The sequence below is a fragment of the Hemicordylus capensis genome, chromosome 4 (genome assembly GCF_027244095.1).
Source record: "Hemicordylus capensis ecotype Gifberg chromosome 4, rHemCap1.1.pri, whole genome shotgun sequence".
Taxonomy (NCBI): domain Eukaryota; kingdom Metazoa; phylum Chordata; class Lepidosauria; order Squamata; family Cordylidae; genus Hemicordylus; species Hemicordylus capensis.
This window is the reverse complement of record NC_069660.1, coordinates 255,482,601-255,496,888: the sequence shown is the minus strand read 5'-3', so window position 1 is coordinate 255,496,888 and position 14,288 is coordinate 255,482,601. Positions and strand designations below refer to the sequence as shown.

The window sequence follows — 14,288 nt, the reverse complement described above, 5'->3', positions numbered from 1 at the left end:
AAGAGAGCTGAAACTCAAGCAGGCAGACAAAGGGGGAGGCGGGGGCGTCGAGCGCAAACTCGCGGCTCAATCACTTTTCTCGCTGGAATCCTGTCCTCTCGCAACCCGAGGTGAGGTCGGGCCGGGCCGGGCCGGGCAGGGTAAAGTCCTCTGTTGTCTGCCCCAATAACAAAAACAAGGAGCAGGCATTGCGCACGTGTTGCCTAACTGGCCAGTGGGGGAGGAGATCGTGCTTCTGGTCTGGGAACGTCTCGCTCGTTCCGTGAATCTGCGAAGGACGGTGTACGCTAAACTCCTTTCGCAAGTTCAGAGTCTTCTTTACTGGGGTTGTAGAGAGACCGCTCTCACAGGCAAGGACCCGTCCAGAAGATTAAACAGCAGCTGATTTAGTGATCGCGTCCAGCTTCTTTCACACAGGCAATTAGGAATGCTTGTTTCCCGTTTGCTCTTGAAAGCTACTTCACACGTTACGCTCCCACAAAAGTGTGAAAGCTCAGGCTGTGTTATATTTCTGACAACGTCATCTGCCTGGAGCACTTTATATGCATTTGTAATCATCACAAATGCGTCCAATGGATTTATATGAGTGTATTTTTTTTTGTGGGGGTGGGGCGAAGTGTGAATAAACCCCGAGGAAATAATTCCTCATAATGAGACTGAGCGCAAGTAGCGTAAAAGGTTGCTTTTAAGAAGCCTGGTGTATAGCACATCTCATTAAATCCTTAACATTATGCCAGCATAAGGGTGTCATGGGTAAAGGTGTAATGGGTAGAACACGGGACACCAGAGTTCAAATGTCCACCCAGGACATGACCCTGAGTCAACCACCAACTTACAGAGTGTTGTTGTGAGGGAAAACAGCATGTGAAATACAATACCATGTTAAAAATAAGGGGGCGGGGAGCATGTGAAACAGCAGGCTGTGTGTTTGTATTGTGCAGATAATATACTCCCCCTTCCCTGACGTTGCTTCAAAAGACTCCCAGGAGTCCTGTGCGCGCACGCGCACGGTCTCTGTGACGTGCGCGCGTACACGCGCAAAGGACTCCTTGGAGTCTTTTGAAGCAACGTCGGGGAAGGGGCGGCAGGGAGGTGTCCTGCCGCCCCAATTACTCTAAACTTTACGGCGCAACATCGGGAAAGCGGTGGGAGGGGTAAGTAAACCCTCCCGCCGCTCTTAAGGGGACCCCCCCACCCCAGTGCCGGACCGCAATTGGCGGTTCTGTGCACACCCCTAGTTCTGAGCAGCACGGACAGTTGACCCTTCCTCACTGCTGCTGCCACCGCCATGGCCACTTGTTCTCCTCAGACTGTAGACAGGCCCAGGCCATCCTTCTCCCTTCCTTCTTTCTCTCTTCCCCTCTCTTCTTTTTATCTCTCCTCCACTCGCTTTTCCCCTGTCTTTCTTCCCCTCCTCTCCCCCCCACTTCCTGAGTTAACAGATCTTGATCATCTTGTTTCCTCATCTAATTCACACAATGGCAGCCTCCTTCTCTTGAAGAGGCTCTTTAATCCCACACAACCCCTCTCTTTGCAGACCTCTGCCCACTATCCTATATATATATATATATATAGAGAGAGAGAGAGAGAGAGAGAGAGAGAGATTCCTCTCCTCTACATTCAAGATCATCTTCCGACCAGTAATAGCTGCATCCAAACGGACCTTAACCATCACAGGCTCCTGTTCCATATATGCATATGGAATCTCCACTGCCCAATCACCATGCTGCCACAGGCTCATCCTCCTTATCTGCATATGGAATCCCCACTGCCCAATCACTATGGTGCTTTTGCTTGTGAACTCTCTCAAGAACTGCCACACATGGGGTTAGCCATGGGTACGCTTTAGAGAATTATATATATAGACTAGCTGGCCCGGGTGCAGAGCATCTGTGCCTCTAGTTCTCCCTCGTTCTTGGCCCCTCATTCTCAGCCCCCCTCCTCTTCCCCTCTCTAATGTTTTTTCTCTCTGGTCGGACACCTGGCCACCTGCTTTTTCCAGATGCCCACCGCTTTCTCCCCCCCCCCAGCTACCACTGCTTTCTCCCCACTGCTGCCGCTTCCCCCCCCCCCCCGCTGCTTCTTTCACTTTCTCTCCCCACCTGCCTGCCTGCCTGTTCACTGGCCTGTCCATTGGCCTTATGTTCCCCACTGCCGTTACTTTGCTCTCCCCCTCCCCTCACTCATAAACTCTCGCGAGAGCTGCCACACATGGGATTAGCCATGGGTACGTCTTAGAGAATTATATATAGAGATAGATAGATTATTCACTCCCCATGTATGACTTTCATTTCTAGGAATTCAGGGCCAAACTATAAGGATTGGTGATGAGGGCAGTCATGTATATATTTTTGTTTATGTCTGCCCCAGTGGTGCTCTTACCCCTGGACTTCCAGATGGAAGTCATTGCATGTATCATGGTGTGTGTGTGTGGAGGGGGTGGAATTATGCTCATCTTGCAGCAGGGGAGGCTCCAAAGGCTTTTAGGTCCAGGCCCCAAAATTACCTAGTTGCCAGTTCGAATCCCCACTGGTATGTTTCCCAGACTATGGGAAACACCTATATCGGGCAGCAGCGGTATAGGAAGATGCTGAAAGGCATAATCTCATACTGCGCAGGACATGGCAATGGTAAACCCCTCCTGTATTCTACCAAAGACAACCACATGGCTCTGTGGTCTTGAGTCAGGAGTCAACACTGACTCAACGGCACACTTTACCTTTACCCCTGAGTGTACATAGGTATTATCACATGTTATGTTGAACACACGTACAGTAGTACATTTCCTGTCTGTACCCTGTATATGAGGAACCTGTACCCAGGTTAACTTTTGAAATGAACACAGGTGCAGCCATTTGCATAAAAACATATTCAAGTGTATAGACCTCTATTTACTCATGCAATATAATGTCTTAATAGGGCTTCTGTTTCTCTAAGTTCTGAGGCACTTCACATGATTGCTGTGAAGCAAGTCAGTGAGGTCTGCAGGGAGAGCAGGCTTAGCCTACATGATTGGCCGCCCACACGACTGCCAGTTCCGTCATGGAGCCGGCAGGGGCAGCAGGGATCGGGGACCAGCCAACCCTCAGAAGTTCCAGGATGCCCCATGCAAGCGTGTGGGGCATTCTGGAGAGAATCCCGGGGCCAGAAGGCTTGAATTAGCCTCCCGGCGGGGGTCTTCCCATGTGTTGCTGCAGTGTGGAGCCTCACCAAAGCAGCACACGATCAACCAAATGGGGTTAGCGGAGCACTCGCTCCACTAACCTCATTTAAGAGGAGGGGTACTTTTCGTGGTTTGCTGCTGGGAGCCGCACGGCTCCCATGGCAGCAGATGACCAGGAGAAATTGGGCTAGGCTCCCTTAGTTCGATTTTTCCTGGTTGTGAGAATAGCTTCAACGAATTTCCTCCCTGCCCAGCTTGCTTCCAGTAGCAGAGCTGAGTAAGGAGCAGCTCTGCTTGAGGAAGCAGAGCTCAGTGAGGTAAAACACAAAAAGGTCTGCTGAGGCAGCAGTGCACAATGAGGTAAGACAGGAGAGAGGTGGATTTTTGCTTCCCTCCTACCTGTGCTCCTTTTTGTGTAAAGAGTAGGTTTCCATCCCACTTCATATGTGAATGGATCAGATATGTGCACAGTTGCTCTGTCACATATAGTTTGACCCTCAGGACTGAACCTGAAACTTCAAGAACAGCAATTGTAGCACATGCGTGGAACAAAAATGTTTAAACTGGCATCTTCAGAATTTCCCCCAAAGCAGAACAAAGACAAAACAGGGCCAAATATACTAGAAAATTGGGAGTGGCCTTGGTAAATGGAGACTATTAAAGCACATGCAGCAAATGTTACAAATATTGAGAAAATATGCTGCATCTGTTAATAGATTGACAGGCATGTACTGGAGATATCAAAGGCAAATCTCCTGGGCTCAGGAATACAGTTCACAAGTTTCCTAGTTATAAAAAGCCATGTAAAGAGCCAGTGTGGTGTAGTGGTTAAGAAGCCACCTGATCCAATAACTATATTAATAATAATAATAATAATAATAATAATAATTAATAAACCCCCAGTGAGGCACTACCTTGGTGTGGTTGTGGGGCTTGCGTGCTCTGAGGAAGGTGAGAGCTATGCCAGAGGTCCAACCATACTGGACAGGTCTTACCAGAGGAGCCAGACAAAGAGTGCCTCTCCCATCAACAATATGGTGAGACGTAACTTTAATAAATCTATACCGGATAGGTCGTCGCCCGGGTCAACAAGGACCGTGCCAGATGCTATAGTCCCTGGACATCTGGTGGCAAGTGGGCAACAGGACTCAGGATCTTCAGTTGAGCAACCAGGGCTGGAGACAGCAAAGCTACTGGAAGAAACGTCGCTTAGCCGAAAAAAATATACGAAAAATGCCAACAAGGAAATAATGATCTGCTATTACAAGTCTAGTCCAACTAGAAGAGATTATTTAAAAAGAATGTACCAAATTTGGAAAGAGAAGCATCCAGACACAGAAATAACAGAACAAAGGCTAGCAGACCAGAGAAGATTCATAATAAGAAATCAAGTATTCACAGGAGTTGAGCTGGAAGAACTGCAAAGAGCAACACAGGCTCAAGACATGGAAGAAGAATTACCACCAACTGAAGCAGTTGCTCAGGCGAAGGTGGAGGAGGTGTTGGAAATTGAGGATGCCACTGTTGCTGAACTGTTTCAAAATCAAAACCAGGCAAACTCCCCTTTGCCTTCACCTCAAAAACCCGAATGCCGTTTAACAGAAAAGCAACAAGCAAAAGATAACTGATCACATGAACCAAACAACCACCAGGGTTCAACTTCCAGCTCTAAAAACAGTTGCCAAAAAACAACTTGCTCAGGTATTAAAAGATGTCAGTGCTGCACTTGCAGAAATAACAACCAATCATTTGCAAGAAACAAACCAACTAATGTACAGTGCAGCAACAATAACAACACAAGAGCTCGGATATAAGATCAATGGACCTGTAAAAAAAGAAAGTAGTACATCACCTAAATGGAAGATTAGATTAGAAAATAAAATCTCCAGGCTTAGATCAGATGCTAGTAAATTGAAAGATATGAAAGACAAGAAGCTGAAGAATGAAAACACCAAACAGTATCTGATCCAAAAATACCACCAAGATTCAAGGAAAATTAGAGAAGTCCTGGAAATAATAAAGCAGCAAATAACAGCAGTGTCAAAGAAGATTAGCAGATATGAAGCCAGAACTACACAACACAGGCAGAATCTCCAATTCCAGTCGAATCAGAGACGTTTCTACCAAAGCATAGAAGGAGAAACTGCAAGAAATGTAGAAACACCAAATAAAGAAGAAACAGTGCAATTCTGGGGGAAATTATGGAACAATCCAATAGATTATAATAAAAAAGCAGGCTGGATGAAAGAGGTCAAAAATGTAACCAACAAATGCAAGATCTTATAATAACACCAGAATTAATAAGTGAAAGAGCAAAGAAAATTAAAAATTGGACTGCTCCAGGCAACGATGAACTGCATGGCTTTTGGCTTAAACACCTAACAAGCCTTCATAAACAACTATCAAAACAGTTCAATCACATTTTGCAAGCAGGTGATATTGAACAATGGCTAACAACTGGGAAAACTCATCTCATCATGAAAGACCCAGCAAAAGGTGCAGTTCCAAGTAATTATAGACCGATAACCTGTCTGCCAACCATGTTCAAATTATTAACTGGAATAATAGCAGATGAAGTGATGCAACACTTATTAACTAACAAACAGCTTCTAGTTGAACAGAAAGGAAATTGCCCAAACACCAAGGCACAAAAGAACAGCTGCTGATTACAAAATGATTTTAGAAAATCGCAAGAGAAGAAAAACCAATCTAAGTGTTGCATGGATTGACTACAAGAAAGCCTTCGTTCATTGCCTCACACATGGATACTAAAATGTTTAGAAACAACTGGTGTCAGCAAAAACATTCAGATATTTATAAAAAAAAGCAATGAGCATGTGGAGTACACAGTTAACAATCAATGGCAAGACACTTGGACAGGTTAGCATTAGAAGAGGCATTTTCCAAGGGGACTCACTATCCCCTCTGTTGTTTGTAATCGCCATGACCCCACTTTCACAAATACTAAACAAAACAGGCCTCGGATACCAAACATCTAAAACATCGAGTATAATCAACCATCTGCTGTACATGGACGATCTGAAGTTGTATGGAAAGTCCCAGTCAGAAATTGAATCACTGCTAAACACCATCCGTATATTCAGTAGTGATATAGCAGTGGAGTTTGGACTAGACAAGTGTGCTGCATTAATAATGAACAGAAGGAAAATAACAAAAACAGAAGGGATAGAACTGCCCAATGGAAGCAAGATCAAGAACCTGGAAGAGAAAGAACCTTATAAATACTTGGGCATTCTCCAGGCTGATAACATCACACACACTGAAGTTAAAAGAAAAATTGGAAGTGAATACTAGGAGTGTGCACGGTATTGGTCCGGCACAATAGAAAAGACCGCCGGACTGGTCTGGAGGTCCAGCAGTCCGGCGGTCCGGATGGGCGGAGGACTGTAACTTTAAGCGGGGGGTGGTAGTAGTTACACCACCACCCCCGCCGCCGCTCTTCCCCCTCCGGCGCTGTTCCTTTGAAGAATCTTCTTGGGGCGGCAGAGTTCCTCCCTGCTGCCCCTGCCCCCATCGTAGTTCTTTAAAGTCCAAAAGAGACGAATGCTAGAGGCGCGCATGCGCATGCGTCACGGCGTGCGCGTGGCAGCGTCAGAGACGAGCTGACGACCCTCGTGCTTAAAGTTACAGTCCCCCCCCCCGTGCCGGACCGGGGGGAACTACAGACCATGCACACCCCTAATGAATACATCAGGAGAGTTAGAAAAATCCTCAAGTCCAAACTCAATGGCGGGAACACCATACAAGCCATAAACACCTGGGCTATACCTGTTATCAGATACACTGCAGGAATAATAGACTGGACCCAGGCACAGCTAGAGACGCTAGATCGTAAGACCAGGAAAATCATGGCCATCAATCATGCTCTGCACCCCCGCAGTGATGTCGATAGGCTATACCTCCCTCACAGCTCAGGTGGAAGAGGAATGCTGCAAGTCCATCAAACATTAGAGTAGGAGAAAAGAGGCCTTGAAGAATATATCAAGGACAGTGAAGAAGATGCATTTCAAATGGTCAATAATGCGAAACTATTCAACACCAATGAAACAAAGCAGGCCTACAAGAAAGAACAATTCAAGAACCGAGCCGAAAAATGGAGAAATAAGCCCCTGCATGGTCAATATTTGCACAATATAAGTGGAAAATCAGACATCACCAAGACCTGGCAATGGCTTAAGAATGGCAACTTGAAGAAAGAAACAGAGGGTTTAATACTGGCTGCACAAGTACAGGCACTAAGAACAAATGCAATAAGAGCAAAAGTAGAAAAATCCACAACAAACAGCAAGTGCCACCTTTGTAAAGAAGCAGATGAAACCGTAGACCACCTAATCAGCTGTTGTAAAAAGATTGCACAGACTGACTACAAACAAAGGCATGACAAAGTAGCAGGGATGGTACACTGGAACATCTGCAAAAAATACAAGCTACCTGTAGCCAAACAGTGGTGGGACCATAAAATTGAAAAAGTTGAAGAAAATGAAGATGTAAAAATATTATGGTACTTCCTACTACAAACAGACAAACATCTGCCACACAATACACCAGATATAACTGTAGTTGAGAAGAAAGAAAAACAAGTCAAAATAATCAACATAGCAATACCAGGGGATAGCAGAATAGAAGAAAAAGAAATAGAAAAAAATCACCAAATACAAAGATCTACAAATTGAAATTGAAAGGCTGTGGCAGAAGAAGACCCAAATAATCCCAGTGGTAATTGGCACCCTGGGTGCAGTTCCAAAAGACCTTGAAGAGCACCTCAACACCATAGGGGCCACAGAAATCACCATCAGCCAATTACAAAAAGCAGCTTTACTGGGAACAGCCTATATTCTGCGACGATATCTATAACAATTGACAATAAAATTCTGGCATCCCAGGTCCTTGGGAAGGACTTGATGTCTGGATAAAACAAACCAGTCAATAACACCTGTCTGACTGTGTAAACAAGAAAATAATTATAAATAATTAATAATTAGTAAATTTTATTTATTAGCCACCGGCTAATAACAAATTTCCCTAAACAAAAAGTCCCTCGAAGGTTCACAATAACACAACAGTAAAAAACATTCAATAAAAAACATAAGACAAATTATAATAAAAAATAGAAAATGCCAAAAAACATTTTAAAAACTTTTTTTAAATAATCAGTTTTTAAAAGCCTGAGTGAACAGAAAGGTCTTCACCTGGCATCTTAAAGAACAAAGTGATGACACCAGGTAAGCCTCACTGGGGAGGCTATTCCATAGATGGGGTGCCACCACTGAAGGTCACCACCCTGAAGATCACCTTAGGACAGTCATTATTTCTCAGCTTAACCTTATTGTGGACAGAACATGAGGGGAGAAACCATGTACACTGTCATGCTCCTTTTAAGAAAAGTGTGATATAAATGTGAGAAATAAATAAGTTGTTCTGGTAAGAACTAATCTGCCTACATTCCTTTCACTATGAGCCCCTGGTGGCGCAGTGGTAAAACTGCCGCCCTGTAACCAGAAGGTTACAAGTTCGATCCTGACCAGGGGCTCAAGGTTGACTCAGCCTTCCATCTTTCCGAGGTCGGTAAAATGAGTACCCAGAATGTTGGGGGCAATATGCTAAATCATTGTAAACCGCTTAGAGAGCTCTGGCTATAAAGCGGTATATAAATGTAAGTGCTATTGCTATAATCTTAATTGATAATTACCATCCTCACAAGCTAGTCCACTTCAGCCTTAAATGTTCACACATCTGTCAGCTTGAATTAGGTCAGATGACATCATCACAAACTATGCTGTTGAGGTGTCCCTATGTGCCCTTATAGATGTAGCAAATTTGGTTAAAATTGGTTAGGTGGTTCACAAGTTAGCACAGTTGCTCCTCAAATGTTCACACATCAGCCAATGGCGGGGAAGGAGGGAGCCTAGCAGGGAGAGAAAGCGCAGCCGGTGGCAGGAGGATGGCGGGGGCCTCCAGAACAAGGGGAACAAATTGGGGCGGAAGAGAAGGGGGAAGTGGTGGGGAGAATGATAGTTTGCATTTCGGTTTCAGATTCGGAGCAAGTCGGCTCCAAAACCGAAAATGGAGTGTTTCAGGAGCGCTGATTTCGGACCCTCACCGAACTGGGGGGGCTTCAGATTCGGCTGAAAACGAAATAAAAAAATATAAAATGCACACCCCTGTCTCAAACATTTAAATGTCCGCCATCTTGAATCAGGGTGGATGATTACATCATTACAAACTATGCCATTAAGGCATCCCTATGTGTCCCTGTAGCAGATTTGGTTCAAATCAGTTAGGTGATTCACAAGTTAGCCCACTTGCGCCTCTAACATTTACATGTCCACGTAAATCAGGGTGGATGACATCAGGGTGGATGACATCATTATAAACTACACCGTTGAGGTGTCCCTACAACTGTACCCAATTTGGTTCATAGGAATCCAGGCATTGCAAAGTTTATACCGGGACACACACCTAATGCCAGGTGATCTCATAAGCTTACAATCCTTAAGGAAAGTAGGCAAAAAAAAACCTGTGGCAGCAATTCCTTCTACCCAATGGTGTATCCACTCACTGATTTATTCTTTCCTGCCACAGCTTGAGGACCATTTGGGTATTCAGCATTCAGGTATTCAGTACACACACACACACACACACACACAAACACACACACACACACACACACACACACACACACACACACACAAAGTAGCTTAACAACACATGCAGATAACGTCAATTGTTCTGCCCTGTGTTAATGCCAGTATAACTACACTGCTATCTATTAGGGATGTAGAAAAAGGGAAAGCTTGAGGAGCAAAATTTTGGGTGAGAGAAAATACACTTTTGGTGAGGAGGAGAAGGGAACACACACACACATACACAGAGCGAATTAAGGAGATGGCTAGTTGCTCCTTCTCACCCCACATTCTTCTAAAAATAAACAGGCATAGTTCTAGCTGTTTTTATCTGTTAAACTTGCCCCTAATTGTTTAGACCTGGCAGGAGTAGGCAACCTTGCCTTGCCAGCTCTAGTTGAACGTTTCCTTTTTCATCATCCTTGACTATTCATCATTGTGGCTGGGAATGATGAGAATTGTAGTTGGAGAGCCAAGGTTGCCCACCCCTGGTTTAGACCATGCTATCCAAGAGAGGTGAAGGAGATAGCTAGGTACATCATGCCAGAGATGCCTATATGATACAACCCATTAAACAAAAGTGACACAATATAAAATGGAGACACTACAGAATTATTTACATAACTCTAGAAGCTGGAGAATTCTTTCAAAAGGTATATGCCACATATATGGTGTTGCCTGTCAAATGAAGAGAGGAAGTTCAACTGAAGCTTTTTGAATTGCATCAATTACATTAAAGAGGGAGATTTTTTTTAAGTAACCTAAGAGGAGGTAGAGCAGGAAAAGTTTCATGAGTCAGATCAGATCACATCACATTACTATCTCTTGCAACAGCCTTAGTGGCATGTCCTGTCCCTTCTCCTAAGCAGCGCAGCTGGTTTAATAACATCTCTATATTGCATTTCTCTCAAGTGCATTAAGTACAAGTAGAAACTTGTCCATGAATGTAAACAAGCAGCCAAAGTTCCACCACATGAGGCCTTTGGTTAGTACATTTTATGACTTGATTTGACTACATTTTAGTGACATTTTGCACTGACCTCCTGTCAGAGTCTTACATGGCAAGTTGTACTAACATCTAGAATGGGAAACTTGGAAGCTCGCCTCAGGATAAAATAGTACCGCTGACAGCGATAAGTATCTGGAAGCAGGACCAGTGCTAAGATTAGCAGGATCAATTACTTAACGTTTTGCTTCTTTATTTTTATTATATGCCAGGAAATAGTCCATATGTTGGGTAAAGGAAGAGATATAAAAAGTTAACTCATTAAAGCAGCACATTTTGCACTTAGATTATAATTACAGTTGCACTGTCTATTGAAGTATTTTTAGGAAGCTAAACATAAATCTGCACTAATTTTATCTTATTTTTTTGGCTCAGCATAGCAAACACCTGTCAAGTCATATTTCTTCACTTAGAAGAGGATTTGCCCCTTTGGGGCCTTTTGAGCTGACTGACACTCTGGTGCTACAAGCAAGTCTACTCAGAGGTGGATTAAACATATGCTGTCCTTCTGCAGAAGATCTTGAGGAAATTAAGCCTATTTGTGATGAGCTGTCCTGCGCTGCTCTGTCCTGTAGTGGGATCTTGTAAAATTATCCTCAGCTTGGAACATGGTGATTTAATCCTTATCATCATGGGACAGTGGAGCAGCCTCCATTTTAATCTTTCACCAAAAAAATAATTTTTTTAAAATGCACTTCTTATTCTACTTTTCTCCCATCATGGAACTCAAGGTAGCATACTCCGGGTTCCCAGGTGGCCACCTATCCAGGCACAGATTGGACCTAGAGCTGCTTAATTTCAGCAAGGTGGCTGCATCACGTGCCCTCAGACCATGCACTGAAATTTAAATTGGGCCTATTCATCATTAGTAGGCATGATTGAGCTCTCATCACTATGGAACTATAGTATGGAACTAGCATCTTGTTCTTACGGAACAGAATGAGGGAACTGCCTCCTTCTCTCACTCCTTGATACATTTCGGCAAAAAGGGGTGTAGCTGGCATTCTTGAGAGGCATTTCTAGAATCCTTTGTGTATTTGTTTTAGCAAGCAGAGCCTGAGACCTGGTGACACCACTGCTTAAACAAAACTTTGAGACTACATCATGAGCCTACAACATGATCACATCAAACTGAGTGGTAAAGGTCATTTGTAATGACAAATTATGTTCCCCAAACCTCTGCAAAGAATTTTATCATGTTCTAAACTAGTATTTGAGCAACTCTACAAATAAAAGAAGGAGGGGAAAGTTCATATCCCTATAAATATATCATGATGTTAAAAGGTTATCTGATAGTTCTTTTTTTCTTTGAGTGGATATTTCATGTGAGCACAGAGGTGACTACAGTATGATATTGCTTTATTAAAACTATGGTGCTTCATTGCCTGTCAGGTTTGAATTCACAGTGCATTTTAGAGTCAATTAAAATACATCTTCTGTTGATGCACAAATTATATACTCATCAAGATTGATTAAACACCCCCAGAACACTGTCTTTTACTTTGTTCATTTCTAGGACAGCATATGCAAAGCCTGCAGTTATCATCTGGGATTGTTTGATATTCTTCATGTCTCAAAGGTTTTCAAACAAGTAGCCTTAAGCATTAGGAATGTGTCAAAATAGAGAATAAAGATCATAAATCATTGTCTTGCCAGGTGGAATTCACACTTCACAACTGTGGATTTAAACTACAAGCCAGAGAGAGAGGTCTTTGAGGACCTATCAATATGCTGTTTGTAAGAATAATTAATTAGCTCATTCAAGTTCATGTCCAGTTTAGAACTGCAGGAAGGAAAAGGTAGATTATTAAGGACCATTTCATTTTCAGGATTAGATTTTTGATCACTTGACTGCCCAACACATTTGATTATTCAAAGCAGAATGTGTATACTGACTCCACCGAAAAAAGTGCCATTTGAGGTGATCTGTGGTGATATAAGATTATTGCTTGTGTTGTTAGATCTGTGATATGGCATGCAAATCACCATTTGATGCTGGTCATTGTGATTAATATGCATGTGTGAACCAGTCAATGCTGTGGTGCTCCAAACATGTATTTTGACTATACACCACTAAACAGTTCTGCTAGGGATGTGCATGAAACACTATTCAGAGTCTGAATTGTGGTACATCCCTTTAAAACGGAAGGATTACCCATGCTCTTTAACACGGAGAGCAGGCCCATACCTTCTCCTCCACTGCACACCACCACTTCCGTAATCACGGCACTCCCCCAAGCTATGAGTGCATGCCAATGGTTCTCTCTCCTAGCTACCCCCTGCATGATGCCAACATGTGCATGGCCATCGTGCATGTGTGGAGGCCATGTGCATGCTGGCGTCACATGGGGCAGCTGAGGGAGAGCACCTTTGGTGCATGCTGATAACTAGGGGGAGGGCTGTGAGTACGGAAGTGGTGGCATGCAATGGAGGAGCAGGTATGGGCCTGCTCTCCTCTGTGTTAAAGGGCATGTGTAATCCCTCCATTTTAAAGGGATGTGCCACAATTCAGACTCTGAATCGCGTTTCATGCACATCCTTTCATTCCAGTGAAGTTCAACACTGATGGGGCTACTCCCTACATATAGTTGCCATCTCTTGGTCTAGACATGATATCTATTTTTAGGTAGTTATGGGGCAGAAATATATTCTTCCAATGTAGCTTCTCTTGCACAAGTACTGCAGTGTCGGAGCTGGCTCCTGATTAGTCAGTTGGGTTTCATGGGATGAGAAGGGCAAGGCTGAGTGAGCATGGCAAGGCACTGGATGATGGCAAGACTGTTGCATGGAGCAGCAGTGAGTTGAGCCCTTTTGTTGCTCAAATCAAAGAAACAGGAATCATACTAGGAAACTTAATAGGAGTTTGGTGTTCACACATAATCTGCTTTGGCTGGGCTGATTAGGTGTCAGGTGGCTCATAGGTTTCTCCAGTCACCCTGCAATTTCCTGCACAGAGAAGAGATCACTGATGGTGACCAGGCTGAGTTCCTGATTGGCGTCCGCATGGTCATAGTTTCAAGACCATGTAACTGGTCTTGAGTCCTGGAATGCAATTGTCTGTCCATCTGTCGGTCGGTCAGTCCATCCATCCATTCATATAGTTGTAGGTGAAATTTCAATTATGTTTTGTAGTCAATGGAAAAGAATGGTGACTGATAGACAGGGATGACATTTCAGGTTTGTTCTTGTTTGCTTGTTTTTGCCAGAGGGGTAGGTTTCATTCACTTTCATAGCAGGTTTCAAAGACCTACCGTTGGATATGCTCAAGGTTAAATTGCAACAACAACAACAACAACAAGGTAGTGCAGAATTTGAAGAAGATTTGTTGTGTGCTTTTATATAATAACCAGTGATTGAGGAACTCCTGAAGAATAATCACAGTTGGTCTACAACATTGGGTGACGGGGTGCAACTGCTATCCCATCTTTAAATTGCACAACTACTGGTAGGATTGTTGGAAAACTAGGATGAGAGA

The 14,288-nt window shown here is 43.7% G+C and overlaps 1 long non-coding RNA gene across 1 annotated transcript; it reads left to right on the top strand.

Moving 5' to 3' along the window:
- Window positions 1-21: 21 nt before the first annotated feature.
- LOC128324794 (uncharacterized) lies at window positions 22-12,308 on the top strand. Its single transcript, XR_008307097.1, has 2 exons — window positions 22-110; window positions 11,189-12,308. It is a non-coding gene; the product is annotated as an uncharacterized LOC128324794 (long non-coding RNA).
- Window positions 12,309-14,288: the final 1,980 nt, after the last annotated feature.